Source organism: Haliotis asinina, chromosome 12 (genome assembly GCF_037392515.1).
Source record: "Haliotis asinina isolate JCU_RB_2024 chromosome 12, JCU_Hal_asi_v2, whole genome shotgun sequence".
Classification (NCBI taxonomy): domain Eukaryota; kingdom Metazoa; phylum Mollusca; class Gastropoda; order Lepetellida; family Haliotidae; genus Haliotis; species Haliotis asinina.
The window spans coordinates 54,499,772-54,505,771 of NC_090291.1; positions in this window are offsets into that span (position 1 = coordinate 54,499,772).

The window sequence follows — 6,000 nt, forward strand, 5'->3', positions numbered from 1 at the left end:
AACCCAACTGCGCATGTCCGAATTGACTCTGTCGTTGTAGTTGAGCATATTGGAGAATATATATTTAGTCTGTTTGGGAATCAGAGTGTGACGTGTGCTTCTCATCAACTTGGTTGTAATGATCGTTTTTTGTTCATGCTGTCAACCTCCATGTAACGAGCCTCATTGGAACAATGTCCTGCTCCTGGCACACATTTCATAATGTAACGCACATTCTGAACAGATCTCCTCACTCGAGGATCATAAGTGTATATGTACTTTTACGGTTTGTGAAAAATGAAACGAATCAGTTAAGGGCGGTCGTTTTCTTGATCCGTGTGCACATCTAGATGTATGTTTTAATTGTCACGTTGTTGCAAATGAACACGTTTTTACTGACCCATATTATACTTGGAACTGTTTAGTGCAGTGTACAGCTGGGTGATCATGTGACTGACGTGTTTACATTATTGGTTTCTGCGTACTATACAGTGAATACACCAGGTGATCACTCAGACGCTATCACACATTGTTCTCATCCATTCGTTCTTCTTTTATCCATTTATTGTGTATATCTGATGTATGTGTGTGTGTGTGTGTGTGTGTGTGTGTGTGAGAGAGAGAGAGAGAGAGAGAGAGAGAGAGAGGGAGGGTGGGGGGTGTCGGTGGAGATAGATAGCTCATGTCATACAATATGTTGATAGAACACATTACCATTTTTAGCAATCCAAACAATCCAGTCCTCTTCTCTCTGCTCAACTCCACTCCACACAAACCGCTTCTACGAGACCCTCATTCTCTCAGTTAAACGCAACTCCATACTCTTCACTTTCCACAACCCCCGCGCACCCTATTGCTCACAACAGCCATGCAACCCACTCCTTACAGCCCCCCATACACCTCTTCCATACAAACCCTGTGCATCCCACACCTTACAGCCTGCATACACCCACGTCCACACAAACAGCATGCACCCCACTCCTTACAGCCCCCCATACACCCCTTCCATACAAACCCTGTGCATCCCACACCTTACAGCCTGCATACACCCACGCCCACATAAACAACATGCATCCCACTCCTTTCAGCTCCCCATACACACCCTCCATACAAATCCTGTGCATCCTTCACCTTACAGCCTGCATACACCCCCGTCCACATATACAGCATGCACCCCACTCCTACAGTCCCCCATACACCCCCTCCATACAAAGACTGTGCATCACACACCGTACAGCCTGCATACACGCACGTCCACATAAACAACATGCACCCCACTCCTTACAGCCCCCCATACACCCCCTCCATACAAAGACTGTGCATCCCACACCGTACAGCCTGCATACACCCCTGTCCACATAAACAGCATGCACCCCACTCCTTACAGCCCCCCATTCATCCAGCTCCCTCTTAGACCCGCACACCCACTCCACACGAATCCTAACCACCACGCTCCTTACAAACCCTATACACCCCATTCCTCACAAACTTCGTGCTCCTCACTCCTTGCAACCCCCATGCACAACTCTCCACACAAACCACATACACCTCCTCCACACAAACCCCATGCACACCACGACTTACAGCCCTCATGCACCTCACTCCCTCACAAAGCCCAAGCACCACTCTGTTTACAACCACATACAGCCAGGTCACCACGAACCCCAAGCGCTCCACACCTGACAACCGTCATACACCCAGCTCCAAACAAACCTCAAGCACCCCACTACTTACAACCCCCGTACACCCTACGCTACACAACACCCATACGCTCAGTGCAACACAACCAACTCCACCAACCCCATACACCCCCCCCCCCCCCCCACAAACCCACATTTACCACCCCAAACTCCACCGAACACGACCCAAATACTCACCTTTCAACCTCCGAACACACTCCTCTAAACTCATGGTCCATTTACCGCTCACACAACACACAATCCAATACACTCCACCACTCCGCTCCATGAAAACCCATGCAAACCGCTCCACACAATCTCGTAAAACATCAATCCACGCATAAGAAATACTTTCCCTCCCACGCAACCCCATACACCGCACGCCACACAATCCACATTCGGCACACGCCACACAGGCAAAATACTACCCGCTTAACACAATCTCTATTCACTGCTACCCAACCCCCCACCCAAAAACTCTGCTCCACATCCCGCGTGCTCCATATAATAAACGACATTAAAAACAAACAAAAAATGCAACCCTCTTCAACCAGCCCACATTCACTCCTCTTCACATCCATTCCCCGCTCTCTACACAACCCCCAACATCACGTTCCACACAACCATCACTCCACAATATTCACTTCCCCAAATCCACAGTCCACATTTACGACATTACATTACGCGACACCCATTCATCGCTCTCCACACACACCCATACACCCTGCTTCACAACATTCCATTTCCCTGTTTCACTCGGTTATCCCACATTTACCACTTCTACACAGCAACCATACTCTCTACTCCAAACAACAACCACTCACCGCTCGCCACACAGTCCAAATATACCAAACTCCACGTCACCCCATTCCTCCGTTCCACATGACTCGCATTCTCTCTACACAGCAACCATACTCTCTACTCGAAACAACACCCACAAAGCGCTCGCCACACAGTCCCAATATACGCTCCACACACTCCATACCGCGCCACACAACCCACATTCTCTCTACACAGCAACCATACTCTCTGCTCGAAACAACACCCACTCACCGCTCGCCGCACAGTCCCAATATACGCTCCACACATTCCATACCGCGCCACACAACTCGCATTCTCTCTACACAGCAACCATACTCTCTACACAATACCAATATACCCAACTCCACATCACCTCATTCCTCCGCTCCACACAACCCACATTTACCACTCTCTACACAGCAACCATACTCTCTACTCCAAATAACACCCATTCATTGCTCTCCACATAATCCCAATATACCCAACATCACAACATTCCATTTCTCTACTCCACATAACTCATATTCTCTCCACCCCACCGCTCCGCACAAAATATTCCTTATCATCAGCTCGATCGCACGTGACCGATATCCCATAAAAACATACAATTTAGAGTGAAATACACCAAACAGGTTAACAATTATCAAAATAAAAAAGTATGTCTGTTACCTGCAACATCACGACATATTCGTTGTTCGACAGATCTTTTTCTGTGTCAACCATGTTAAATCGATTGCATTTTATTCCGGTTAGCTCACCTTGTCATATCTAATGTACACTGCAAAGTTGACTCCCTGAGATGTACCCGGGCCTAGATTTTCGAAGCTCTCTTAGCGCTAAGATAGTCGTAAGTCCCATACATTAACATTAATTTATGACTATCTTAGCGCTACGAGAGCTTCGAAAATCTAGGCCCAGAACCTTATTATCGTCGGTTCGAATCCCCGTTCCCTGTTGTTGTGTGTGTCATCAGTAACACAACCTCGGACGTGGGTTTTACAAAAGCGGTAAATCACATAACACCTGCACCATTCTGCAACACTTCAGCTAACACACAAGGTATATCCACACTAAAAGCTACATTATATCAAATTTACTCAATCTTGCATAGCCTGTTGACTCAGCACTGTGTAAAAGTGTGAAGCCGTTTCCTTCATGTAAGCGGCAATTGCATATTTACACATACACCCTGCTCATAAAACAACCTTAACAAATGTTTAGTGATTTGCCTGAATAACAAGATTCCACGTTTAGTCATGCTCATTGTCAATGCCCATTGTCATTCCACCTGTTCTGCTAATCCATCCAGTGCTAGATTCTGCAGCAAATCTTGAAAACTGGACAATCTATCTCCATCTTACTTGGCATACTGACAGGTGTGGAGGTGAACTTGTACCTTTTGATAGTTTATGATATTTTATGCAATGTTTTTTCAGGTTTCTGGAACGGCAGCCGCAAGTGCTATGCATTATTTCACAACTAGTATTTACCCACCATGTCCTCTTGTACATTTCATAACAGGAATTTGACTCGGCCTGTAGTCAGTAGTCTGAAACCACACTCCGATATATTTTCAAAATGGCCACCAGAGCTGCCATATTGGAATGTGTGGGAGTAAATGATGTTGAAACTACTTGTTCCATATAATATGTTGCGACCGCCCTTTATGATAGTGGTTTCTATCAATCAGTTCAGTGGATTTGATACCGATTTGTGTATTGACCAACCATACAACGTGATGATGATTATTTTGACTTTGAACTGTCATCAGTATTAATCCGTATTTACATTTATACTGTACTTTCATAAGCAAGATACTCTTGTGCCTCATTACGACTATACGATCCTCATTTCAGATGTATCTCCCAACGCTGTTGCTTGGACTAAAGATCACTGCAATCCCCACAGTGAACATTCTTGGAAATAGTATCATGAAAACAAGGTACGTACAATAATCATTCATATTAGCAATTTAGCTAATAATGGTTACTGTACATTTTGTACATTCATTAAACCATATCCTTTATATTGTGTCCCATTTCTGATTCCTGACTGGCATAATTGCTAAGGATACAATTTGCGCTCATGCATGAAGGGACTATACGAGCTACGTCGCAGATCGGACAAAAAATAATGAGGATTTTACTAATAAAATGCTGGTTTGTTGTGCGTTTAACGAAATGGTACAACTGATGAAGGTGAGCTACACAGCACCCGCTGTAGTGTCATACTGTTCGTTTTTCTGGTTCATGTTAGACGTGATTTATTTTCGCAATGTAATCAGTATCAGCATTTCTCATAAACATCAGACACAATTACAGCTACCCGTATCCCTCATGACTCGGTTAATCAGAGACCATACCGGGTACATACGTGCACCGTTCCGGCTATAACTTCACCACAGGGTCCAAAGCACACACATTCTGTTTTACTTTTCAATCTTGTATATTAAAGTTTGATCTGTATTTTCTTTCCCGATTTAATTATACAGTTAGGGACATGGGTTGTCCAATTTGCTGTGCAGAGTGGTGTCCCCTTGGATCAGCAGAATCCAATGGTTTGTTTACGAGTGCCGAAATGTGTTGTCCAAGTTTGCTGTGGCGAGTGGTGTCCTCTTGGATCAGCAGAATCCAATGGTTTGTTTACGAGAACCGAAATGTGTTGTCCAAATTTGCTGTGGCGAGTGGTGTCCCCTTGGATCAGCAGAATCCAAGGGTTTGTTTGCGAGAGCCAAAATGTTTGTTGCTTGGAAAGTACCAGGATTGTGGCCGCGGGTTTCGTAGGTTGGAGCAGGGAGACTATATATGCAGGGAGAAGAAACTGCCCGAAAAAAACCCTGAACATATATCTCGGGTCGTTACGTAACCAGTGTAGCTAATAGGGGGGCAGCGCAGTATATAAGATTGAGCCCGGTTTATTTTCAGCAGCTGATTAAATTCGCGGTGCGTTGTAACAACTGAAATCCTACATATAGCAGATAGTTAACTATTTTATCACTTCAGTTTAAGTCAAATAATTGATATTAGTGTCTGTGTTAAGGCAGTAGATTTGTAGTCAAGTTTCTAGTCAGTATGTTATAGCTCACTGGCTTCTATTCTCGATTCACCGCGAAGATATACTAAATTGTGCCAATAAAAACTTCCTTCACACATTCGCTTGATTTTTAGAAGGGAAAAATGCCTTTAGTTGAAAGGTATTTGCAGGTAATAGTAATAGTTTTATGATATATCGCCGATCTGTTCTGATCCGCCATTGAAATGTTGTACGCCGTTGTTTGAGTATTCCTCGTTATTTCCTCAAATATCTATTCCTCAAGTATCTTGCACATACACCTTTAATTCATATGAGGGGAATATACTATCAGGTGAAATGTGTTTTTACAAGTAATAGTGATAGTTTGATAGTTTCATAATCTAAACCAAAATGTTAGGGTGTGTTTGAGGTGTGTGCAAAATATGATATATCACTGATCTGATCTGATCCGCCATTGAAATGCTACACGCCGTTGTTTGAGAGTTTCTTCAAAAACATCTTTCACATA